The sequence below is a fragment of the Dipodomys merriami genome, unplaced genomic scaffold (genome assembly GCF_024711535.1).
Source record: "Dipodomys merriami isolate MVZ:Mamm:240054 unplaced genomic scaffold, mDipMer1.0.p SCAF_46, whole genome shotgun sequence".
NCBI lineage: Eukaryota > Metazoa > Chordata > Mammalia > Rodentia > Heteromyidae > Dipodomys > Dipodomys merriami.
Genome location: NW_027206024.1, coordinates 4,778,427 through 4,791,867, shown reverse-complemented (window position 1 = coordinate 4,791,867; position 13,441 = coordinate 4,778,427).

Here is a 13,441-nt window from a genome sequence, read left to right as displayed (position 1 = left end):
CCTCACCCTCACCCTAACATTAAAGCTAACCCTAACTCTCATCCTCACCCTAAACCTCACCCTAACCCTTACAATCAGCCTAACCCTAAGCCTAACCCTCACACCAACCCTAACTCTAAACCTCACTCTCACCCTAACCCTAACCCTAACCCTAACCCTAACCCTAACCATCACACTAACCCTCAACCTAAACCTAAAGCTAACCCTAAAGCTCACGCTCACCCTAAACCTCACCCTAATCCTTACCCTCACCATAAACCTAACACTAACCCTAAACCTCACCCTAAACCTAACCCTCACCCACACTCTGAAATTAACCCTCACCCTCACCCTCACCCTCACCCTAACACTCACCCTAACAGTAACCCTAATTCTTAACCTAACCCTCACCAACACCCTCACCATTACCGTAACCCTAACCCGAACCTTACCACTCACCCTCACCCGCACCCTAACCATCACCCTCACCCTAAATATCACACTTACCCTAACCCTCACTGTAACCCTCATCCTCACTGTAACCCTCATCCTCACCCTAACCCTAAAGCTAACCCTAACACTCATCCTCACCCTAAACCTCACCCTAACCCGTACCCTCACCATAACCATATGTCTAACCCTCACACCAACCCTAACTCTAACCGTTACTCTCACCCTAACCCTAACCCTAACCCTAACCATCACAATAAGCCTCACCCTAACCCTAACTCTAAGCCTAAACCTCACCCTCACCCTAAACCTCACCCTAATCCTTAACATCACCATAACCCTAACCCTAACCCTAATCCTCACACTAAACCTAACCCTCACCCACACCTTAAATCCCACCAGCACCCGAACCCTCACTCTAAGCCAAACACTCACAGTCACCCTATCCCTGACCCTAAACCTAACCCTCACCCACACCCTAACGCTCACCTCAAACGAACCCTCACCCTCACCCTAATTCTCACCCTCAACTTAAACATCACCCAAACCCTATCCCTAAGCCTAAAACTCAACCTATCCCTAAACCGCTCCCTAACCCTCAACCTCAACCTATTCCTCACCATAACCCTAACCCTAACCCTTACCTAAACTTAACATTCATCCTCATCCTAACCCTAACACCAAACCTAACCGTACCCCTAACCCTCACTCTAACCCTCACCCTAACTCTCACACTGACTCTAAACCTCACTCTCACCCTAAACCTTACCCTCACCCTAAACCTAACCCTAACCCTAACACTTACAGTAAACCTAAACCACACCTTGACCCTAACCCTACACCACAACCTCACCCTCACCCTCACCCTAACCCTAATCCAAACTCTAACACTGACCCTAACCCTAACTCTAACACTAACCTTAACCGTAAACCTAAACCTAAACCTCACCTTAACCCTAAACCTAACCCTAACACTCACCCTAAACCTAAACCTAACCTTAACCCTCACACTCACCCTAAAAATGACGCTAATCCTAATGCTCACCCTAAGCCTCACCCTAACTATAACCTTAACCGTAAAACTCACGCTCACCCTAATCCTCATCCTAACCCTTAACCTTACCCTAACCCAAATCCTAACCCTCCCACTAATCCTACCCAAGCCCGAACCCTAACCCTACTCCTCAGGCTAAACCTCATCCCTAACCTAACACTAATCTTCACACTTACCCTAACCTGAAACCTAACCTTAAACCTCACCCTAACCCTAACCCTCACCCTCACCCTCACCCTCAGCCTAACCCTAAACCTAAACCTAACACTAACCCTGACCCTCACCCTCACCCTCAACCAAACTCTGACCCTAACCTTAACTCTCAACCTCATCCTCAACCTAACCCTAACCCTATCCCTAATCCTTACCCTAATCCTAACCCTAACCCTATCCCTAAACCTACTCTAAACCTAACCAAAACCCAAACTGTAAACCTAACCATTACCGTCACCCTAACCCTAACCCAAATCCTAATCCTCACAATAACTGTAACCCTAACCATAACCCTCACGCTAACCCTAACCTAAACCTACCCCTCACCCTATTTCTAACCCTAACCCTAACCTCACCCTCACCCTAATCCTCACCCACACCCTAACCCTCACCCACACCCTAACCTGAACCCTCACCCGAACCCTCACACTCACCCTAAACTTCATCCTCACCCTTAACATCACACTAACCCTAACCCTCACCCTAACCCTTACCATAAGCCTTACCCTCACTCACCTTGCTAACCCTAACCCTAACCCTCACCCTCACCCTAACCCTCACCCTAACCCTAACCCTAACGCTAACCCTCACACTAACCCTAACCCTCACCATAACACTAACTCTAACCCTCAGCCTAACCCTCATATTAACACTAAACCTAACCCTAACACTCACCCTTACCTTAACCCTAACCCTCACCCTCATCCTTACCATACACCGAACCTAACTCTAATCCTCACCCTCACCCTCACTCTTACACTAAACCTAACCATAACAATAATCCTAACTCTAACCTTAACCCTAATCCTAAGTCTAACGCTCACCCTAACCCTAACCATAACCGAACCCTAACCCTAACCCTCAACCTAACCCTAACCCTAACCCTCACCCTCACTCTAACCCTAACCCTAACCCTAAGCCTAAGCCTAACCCTAACCCTCAACTTAACCCTCACCCTAACAATCATGCTAATCCTAATGTTAACACTTACCTAACTGAAACCCTAACCCTCACCCTAAACCTCACCCTCAACCAGCCCTCACCCTAACCCTAACCCTAAGCCTAAAACTAACCCTCAACCTCCCCCTCCCACTCCCCCTCAACCTAAACCTAATCTTAACCCTAATACTACCCCTAACCCTCACCCTCACCCTCACCCTTACCCTAACGCTAACACTAACCCTCACAATAACCCTAACACTATACTTCAGACTAAACCAAACCCAAACCCTAAACTTAACCCTCAACCTCACCCTAACCTTAACCCTCACCCGAATCCTCAGCCTAACCCTGATCCTAACCCTGACCCTCAACCTATACCTAACCCTCACCCTCACGTTCAACCTCACTTTCAGCCTAACCCTAACCCTAATCCTAACTCTAACCGTCACCATAACCCTAACCCTAACGGAAACCCTTAACCCTAACCTTCACCCTAACCCTAACACTTAACCTCACCCTCACCCTACTCCTAAACCTAACTCTAACCCTAACTCTAACCATCACCCTAACCCTAACCATAAGCGAAACACTAACCCTAACCTTCACCCTAACACTCAAGCTAACCATAACCCTAACCTTAAAACGAACCCTCACCCTGACGCACACCCTCATCCTCACCCTAACCCTAATGCTCAACCTAACTCTAACCCTCACCATAACCCTAACCCTAACCTCACCCTCACAGTAATCCTAACCCTCACCCTAAACCTAACCCTACCTCTCAGCCTAACCCTCACCATAACAATAACCCTAAACCTAATCCCTACACAATCCCTAACCCTAACCCTAACCCTAACCCTCACCCTAGCCCTCAACCTAACCCTAAACCTAAACCTAACACTTACACTAACCCTAAACCTCACCCTAACTCTAACCTTAGCGCTTACCCTCGCTCTCACCCTCACTCTAACCCTCACCCTAACCCTAACACTCACTCTAACCCTCTCCCTAACCCTAAACCTAACCCTAAGCCGAATCCTAACCCTAACCATAAGCCTCACCATAACGCTAACCCTAACCCTAAACCTTGACCTCACCGGCACCCTAACCCTCACTCTCACCCTAACCCTTACCCTCACCCTAAGCCTAACCCTAACCCTAACACTTACACTAAAACTAAAACTCACTCTAACCCTCACCCTAAACATAACCCTCACCCTCAACCTAACCCTCACCCTAACCATAACCCTAACACTCACACTAAACCTAAACCTCACCCTAACCCTAACCATATTCCTCAGCCTAAACCTCATCCTAACCCTAACCCAATTCCTCACCCTAACCCTTACCTGAAACCGAACCCTAATCCTAACCCTAACCCTCACCCTAACCCTCAATCTCACACTCACTCTCAGCCTAACCCTAACCCTAACTCTAATACTAAACCTAAACCTCACACTAACCCTAACGCTAACCATAACCCTCGCCCTAACCCTCACACTAACCCTAACCCTAACACTCACCCTCACCCTAAACATCACCCTAACCCTTACCCTCACCCTAACCATAATTCTAACCCAACCCCTCACCCTAATGCTAAATCTAACCTTAACCCCTCACCCTAAACATCACCATCACCCTAACACTCACCCTAAAACTAACCTTCACCCACAGTCTAATCCTCACCCTCACACAAATCCTCACATTCACTCTAACCCTCACCCTCACACTAACCATCACCCTAACACTAACCCTAACCCTCACCCTAAACCTCATACTCACCCTCACCCAAAGCCTAACCCTAACCCTAACCCTAATCCTAAACCTAACCATCACCTTCACCCTAACTCTCACCCTAACACTCACACTAACACTTTTACTCACCCTAACCGTAACCCTGACACAAACCCTACACCTCACTCTAAACATAACCCTACTCATACTCACCCTCACCCTAAACCTAATCCTAACCCTAACACTAATCCTAAACCTAAACCTCACACTCACCAGAATCCTCACCCTAACTCTTAACCTCAGCCTAACCCTAACAATAACCGTAAAGCTAACCGTCACCCTAAACCTAACCCTCACCCTAACCCTAACTCTACCCGTTACCCTAACCCTCACCCTAACCCTCACCCTAACCCTCACACTATTCCTAACCCTCGCCCTCACCCTAGACCTTACCCTAAACCTAAACCTAATCCTAACCCTAACCCTAACCCTAAACCTCAACCTAACTCTAACCCTCAACCTCAACCCAACATTCACCCTAACCCTACCCATAACAATAAGCCTCACTTTAACTCTCACCCTAACCCTAACCCTCACCCTAACCCTTACAGTAATTCTAACCCTAACCCTAACACTCACCCTAACCCTAACCTTAACCATAATCCTAACCCTACTCCTAACCCTCACCCTAACCCTAACCCTAACCCTCACCCTACCCTCACCCTAATACTAACCCTAACCCTAACCATCACCCTAACCCTCACAGTCACCCTAAACCTCAACCTAAACCTAACCCTCACCCGCACCCTAAACATCACCCTCAACCTAAACCTCACCCTCACCCTAAATATCACCTTAAACCTAACCCTACCCCTAAACCTCACCCTAAACATAACCCGCGCCCTAACCCTAGCCCTCAACCTAATCCTCACCCTAACTCTAACTAAAACTTTACCTAACCGAAACCCTCACCCTCACCCAAACCCACACCCTAGTCCTCTCCCTAACCTTAACCCTAAACCTAACCCTAAACTTCCACCTCACCCTCACCCTAACCCTAACACTAACCGTAACCCTCAACCTCCCCTTCCCCCTAACCCTCACCCTAACACAAACCCTCACCCTTACCGTCACCCAAACCGTAAACTTAACCCTCTCCCACACCCTGAACCTCACCCTAACCCTGAACCAACCCTAACACTTACACTAAAACTAAACCTCACCCTAACCCTAACCCTATTCCCTCACCCTCACCTTCACCCTCACCCTAGCCCTAACCATAAGCCTAACCCTAACACTCACTCTAACCCTCTCCTTAACCCTAAACCTAACCCTAAACATAACCCTAACCTTCACCGTAACCCTAACCATAACCCTGACCCTCAACCTAAACCTCACCCTAATCTAAAACTCAGCCTAAACCTACTCCTCACCCTCACCCTCACCCTCAACCTTGCCTTCACCCTAAACCTAACCCTAACCCTAATAGTCACTCTAACCCTATCCATAACCCTACACCTAACCCTAACCCTCACCGTAACCCTAACCCTAACCCTAACCCTCACCCTAAACCTCACCCTAACCCTCACCCTCATACTAAACAGCACATTAACCCTAACCCTCAGCCTAACACTAACGCTAACACTCACCCTAAACCTCACCGTGACCTTGACCCTCATAGTAACCCTAACCCTAACCCTAACCCTAAAGCTAAACCTAACACTCACCCACAAGCTCACACTCACCCTCATCCTCAGCCTAACCATAACCCTAACCCTAATCCTAAAACTGTCCCTCACCCTCACCTTCACCCGAACTGTAACCCTAAACCTAACCCTAAACCTCACCCACATTCTAACCCAAACCATAAACCTAACCCTCACCCTAAAACTAACCCTCACCACACACTACACCTCACCCTCACCATAACCCTCACGCTCACCCTAAGACTCACCATCACCCTCAATATCACACTAACCCTAACCGTCGCCATAACCCTAACACTTACCCTCACCCTAACCCTCACCTTCACCCTCACCCTAAGCCTAACCCTAACCGTAACCCTAATCCTAAACTTAACCCTCACCCTCACCCTCACCCTAAACCTAACGCTACTCCTCAACCTAACCCTCACACTAACCCTAATTCTAACCCTAATCCTCACCCTAGCACTAACCCTAACCCTAATCGTCATGCTCACTCTAGCCCTCACCCTAACACTAACCCTAACCCACACCCTAACCCTCACCCTAACCCTCACGCTAACCCTAACATTAATCCTCACACTAAGCATCACCCTAACCCTAACCCTAACACTAATTCTAACCCTCCCCCTAACCCTCAACCTAACCCTAACCCTAACGCTCACCCTAACCCTTACCCTCACACTAACCCTCACCTTAATCCTAACCGTAACCCTAACCGTCACCTTAACCCTCACCCTAAACCTAACTCTAACCCTAAACCGCACGCTAACCCTCAGCCTAACACATACCCTCACCCTAATCCTCAACCTAACCCTTACCCTCAACCTAACCCTAACCTTAACCCTCACATTAACCCTAACAATCATGTAACCCTAACCCTAACCCTCACCCTAACACTCATCCTAACTCTAAACCTATCCTTAACCCTCACCCTAACCCTAACCCTAAACCTAACCCTCACCCTCACCCGAACCCTCAACCTAAAACTACCCCTCATTCTAACCCTAAGCCTACCCGTCACCCTAAGCCTCATCTTAACCATAAACCTAACCCTAACCCTCACACTAACCCTAATCCTCACCCTAACATTAACTCTAACCCTCACCCCAACCCTAATGTTAACTCTAACCGTCACCATCAACCTAACCCTCACCCTAAACCTTATACTCACACTAAACCTAACCCTAAGCCTATCCCTCACACTAACCCTACACCTCACACTCACCCTAACACAACCCCTCAGCCTAACACTCAACCTGACCCTAACCTTCACCCACACCCTAACCAGAACCCTCACTGTCAACATCACCCTACGCTAACCCTCACCTTAGCAGTAAACCTAAACCTCACCCTAATCCTAACACTCACACTAACCCTCACCCTCACCCTAATCCTCACTGTAACCCTAATCTTAATCCTTAACTAACTGAAATCCTCACCCACAACCTCACCCTCAACCTCACCCTAACCCTCATCCTCACCCTAGCCCTCACCCTCACACTCAGCCTAACCCTAATCCTAACCCTAATCCTAACCGTAACCGAAAACCTCACCCTCACCCTCATCCTAACCCTTACCCTAACACTAACCCTCACTCTCACCCTCACCCTGACCCTAACCCTAACCCTAACCCTCACCCTTACCTTAACACTCACCCTAAAACTAAACTTCACCCTCACCCTCACCCTAATACTAAACCTAACACTAACCCTCACACTTATCTAATCTTTACCCTAAGCTTACCCTCACCCTAACGCTAACCCTAATACTAATCCTCACACTAACACTAAACTTCACCGTAACACCAACCCTAACCCTCACCCTCACCCTCACCCTTAGCCTAACTCTAACCTTAACCCTAATACTAAACCTAAACCTCACCCTCACCCTAAACCTAACCCTAACCCTATCTTTAATGCTTACCCTAACACTCACGCGAAACCTAACCCTGAATCTCACCCAAACACTCACCCTAACCCTAAGCCTCACCCTAACGCTAAACCTAAACCTAAATCTAACCCTCACCCTAACCCTAACCCTCACCCTAATACTAACCCTCACCCTAAACCTCAGCCTAACCTTAACACTAACTCTTACCATAATCCTCACCCTCACCTTAACCCTGAACCTAACCCTGACCCTCAAAATACCCCTTACCCTAACTATAACCCTAACCCTAAACCTCACACCAAACGTAACCAAAACCTTAACCCCAACACTCTCCCTAACCCTAACCATAAGCCTAAACCTCACTCTCACCCTAAACGTCAACCTAACCCTTACCCTCAACCTAACCCTAACCCTCAAAATAACCCTAACCCTCAACCAAACCCTAATCCTAAACCTAACACTGATCCTCACCCTAACACTATCCCTAAACCTAACCCTCACCCTAACCCTCAGACTAACCCTCACACTCACCTTAACCCTCACCATCACCCTAAACCTCACCCTAACCTTCACCCTAACACTAACCGTAACCCATACCCTAACCCTCACCCTTCCCTCAACCTAACCCTAACCCTAAGCCTAACCCTCACCCTCACGCTAAACCTCACCCTAACTGTAACCCTCACCCTAAACCTAACTCTCACCCTCACACTAACCCTCATCCTAACCCTAACCCTAACCCTCAACCTAGCACTCATCCTACACCTCACCCTAACCCTAAACCCAAACTTAATCCTAAACCTCACCCTCACCCTAACCCTCACAGTCACACTAAACCTCACATCACCCGGACCTTCCCCCTCCCCCTCCCCCTAACCCTCATGCTCACCCTAAACATCACCCTAACACTAACTCTAACACTAAACCTCACCCTAAACCTAACCCGCACCCTAACCCTCACCCTCAACCTATTCTTCACCCTAACTCTAACCCTAAACCTTACCTAACCGAAAACCTCAACCTCAGCCTCATCCTCACCCAAACCCTCATAGTAGCCCTCACCTTAACATAAAACTTACCATAAACCTCAACCTCACCCTCACTGTAACACTAAACCTAAACCTAACTCTAAAACTCACCCTCACCCTCACACTAACTCTCACCCCAACACTAACCCACACACTAACCCTCACCATAAACATAACCTGAAGATTCCCGCTAATCCTAACCCTAACCCTAACCCTCACCCTAACCCTCACCCTAACACTCACGCTAATCCTAACCCTCAATCTAACCCTAACCCTCAACCCAAACCTTACCTTCACCCTAACCCTCAACCTAACCCTTACCCTCACTCTAACCCTAACCCTAACACTTACACTAAACCTAAACCTTACCCTAACCCTAAATGTACTCCTCACCTTCACCCTCACCCTCACCCTAAACCTAAACCTAACCCTAACACTCACCCTAACACTAACCCTAAACATAACCCTCAACCTAACCAAATCCCTAACCCTAAACCTAACCCTCACACTCACCCTAACCCGAACCCTCACAATAACCCTAAACCTCACCCTAAACCTCCCCCTCAGCCTAAATCTCATCCTAAGCCTAACCCTAATCCTCACCCTAAACCTAACCCGAACCCTAATCCTAACCCTCACCCAAACCCTAACCCTAACCCTCACCCTCACCCACACTCTCAGCCGAACCCTGACCCTAACCCTAAAACTAACCCTAAACCTCACCCTCACCCTCATCCTAACTCTAACACTAACCCTAAACCTAACACTCACCCTCACCCTATCCCTAACCCTTACCCTAACTTTAACCCTAACCATAACGCTCACCCTCACCCTAAACCTAACCCTCACCCTAACTCTAACCCTAACACTAACCCTACCCCTCACCCTCACCCTAACCCTAACCCTAAATCTAACCCTCACCCTAACCCTAAACCTCACACAAACCTAACCCTAACCCTCACACTCACCGTAACTCTCAACCTAACCCTTAATCTAAACCTAACCCAAACCCTAACCCTAAACCTAACCCTCACCCTCATCCTAACCCTCACACTAAACCTCAACCTCACCCTAAACATCACACTAACCCTAACCCTCACCCTAATCCTAACCCTAATCCTCACCTTAACCCTCATCCAAACCCTCACCCTCACCCTCAGCCTAACCCTAACCCTAACACTAATCCTAACCCTACTCCTCACCGTCACCCTCAACATAATTCTAACTCTAACCCTAACCCTAACCCTCACCCTAACCCTAACCCTAAACCTAACCCTCAACCTAATTCTAAACCTTACACAAATGCTAACCCTAACCCTCAGCCTCACCCTAACCCTCACCCTAACACTGACTCTCACTCTAACTCTAACCTTAACCATAAAACTAACCTTCACACTCACCATAACCCTCACGCTAACCCTAATGAAAACCCTAACCCTAATCCTCACCATAACCCTCATCCTAACCCTAAACCTAACCCTAACCCTAACCTTCAACCTAACACTAACCCTAACCCTAACCCTCAAACTCACCCTAACCCTCACTGTCACCGAAAGCCTCACCCTAAGCTTACACCTCACCCACACCCTCACTCTCACCCTCATCTTCACGCTAACCCTCACCCTAACCCTCACCCTAACCCTAACCCTCACACTCAACCTAAGCCTAAAACTAACCCTAAACCTAATCCTAAACCTAATGCTCTCCCTCACCCTCACACTAACCATAACACTAAATCTAACCCAAACCCTAACCCTCACCCTCACCCTCAACCTAACACTAACCCTAACCCTCACTCTAAACCAACCCTCATCCTAACTCTAACACTAACACTCAACGTCACCCTAACCCTAACCCTGACCATCACGCTCACACTAAACCTCAACCTAATCCTTAACCTCAACATAACTCTAACCCTAACGTTAACCCTCACACTACCCCTAACCCTCACCCTAAGCCTATCCCTAACCCTCACCCTAACCCTCATCCTAACACTAACCCTAACCCTCAACCTAACACTAACCCTAACCCTAAACCTAAAACTCACCCTAAATCTAACCCTCACACTAACGCTAACCCTCAACCTAAACCTCACCTTAACCCTTACTGTCACCCTAACCCTAACCTTAACCCTAAACCTAACCATAACCCTCACCTTAACCCTCACCCTAAACCTCACCTTGACCCTAACCCTCACCGTCACCCTAACCCTCAACCTAACCGTAAGCCTCACCCACATCCTAACCCTAAACCTCACCCGAACGCACACGCTCATCCTAAACATCACCCTCAGGCTAACCCTCAAACTAACCCTAAACCTAACCCTCACCCTCACCCTCACCCTAACTCTAACCCCAACTCTAACCGTAACCCTTACCTTAAACTTAACTCTAAACCAAACCTGACCCTAAGGCTAACGCTAACCCTAAACTTCCCCCTCACCCTCCAACTCACCCTACCACATACCCTCACCTAACCCTAAACCTAAACCTAACCCTAATCATCACACTAACGCTAAATGTAAACCTCAACCTAACCTTCACCCTAAACCTAACCCTAACCCTAACCTTCACACTAACACTAAACCTAACCTTAACCTTCAATCTCACCCTAACATTCACTGTCACCCAAACCCTCACCCGAACCCTACCCCTCACCCACACAAATAACTCTCACCCTCACCCTAACCCTCAGCCTCACCCTAACCCTCACCCTCACCCTAAAAATCACCCTAACCCTAACCCTAAACCTAACACCCACCCTTACCCTAACCCTCAAACCCACCCTCACCCTCACCCTAACCCTAACACTAACCCTAATCCTAAACCTAAATCTTTCTGTCACCCTCACCCTAAACGTAATCCTAAACCTAACCCTCTCCCTCACCCTCACCCTAACACTAACCCTAACCCTAACCCTCACCCTAACACTAACCCTAACGCAGACCCTCACCCTAACCCTAAACCTAACACTAACTGTAACCCTCACCCTAACCCTAACCTTCAACCTCACGCTAACCCTCCTGCTAACCCTAATGCAAACCCGAATCCTAATCCTCACCCTAACCCTCACCCTAACCCTAACACTAACACTCACCCTAAACATAACCCTAACCCAAAACTTAACCCTAACCCTAACCCTAACGCTAACCCTAACCCTAAACCTAAAACTAACCCTAACAGTCACTCATCCCGAAACCCACACACTAACCCTACCCCTCACCCAAATCCTAACCCTCACCCTCACACTAAAACTCACCCTCACACTCACCCTCACCCTCACACTCACCCTGACCCTAAACATCACCCTAACCCTAACCCTCACCCTAACCCTAAACCTAACACTTACCCTAATCTTAACACTAACCCTAACATTAAACCCCAACCTAAACCTCACCCTAAACCTAACTGTAACCCTAAACTTCACCCAAAACCTCACCCTAACCCTAACCCTCACCCAAACCCTAACCCTCACCCTCACCCTCACCCTCACCCTAACCCTCACCCTCACCCTAACCCTCACCATCACTCTAACCCTAACCCTAACCCTAACCCTAAGCCTAAACCTAATCCTCACCCTCACCCTGACACTAAGCCTAACACTAACCCTAAACTTAATCCTAAACCTAATGCTCTCTCTCACCCTCACCCTAACCGTGACCCTAAACCTAACCCTCACCATCACCATTACCCTAACCCTAACCCTCACCCTAACCCTAACCCTAAAACTCAACCCCAAACCTAGCCCTACCCCTCACCTAATCCTCATTCTAACACTAAACCTAACGATAACCCTCACTCTAACCCTCAACATAACCCTAACCCTAACTCTAACCCTCATCCTCCCCCTAACCCTCAACCTAACACTTACCTTCAACCTAACCCTAACCCTAACACTATCTCTAAACCTAACACTAACCTAAACTCCACCCTAAACCTCACCCTAAACCTAACCTTCACCCTCACCCTCACCTTCATTCTCAGCCTCACCCTAACCCTAACCCTAAACCTAAACCTATCCCTCACCCTCACCATAAGTCTAACCCTAACCCTAACCCTCATCCTCACCCTCACCCTAAAGCTAACCCTAACACTAATGTTCAGCCTAAGCATAACACTAACCTTAAACCTAACCCTAACCCTCACCTAACACTAAGCCTAAACCTCACCCTCAATCTAACCGTCACCTGTACCCTAACCCTAATCCTCACCCTAATCCTAAAGCTAACACTTAGCCTAAACTTAAACCTACCATTCCCCCTTACCCTAACCCTCACCTTTACCCTAACCCTCACCCTAACCCTTTTCCTCACCTTAAACCTAACGCTGACACAAACACTAACCTTCACCCTATCTCTTACCCTCAACCTAAAACTCACGCTAATCTTAACCCTCACACTAAACCTAACCCTCAACCTAACCCTAAACCTATCCCTCACCCTCACC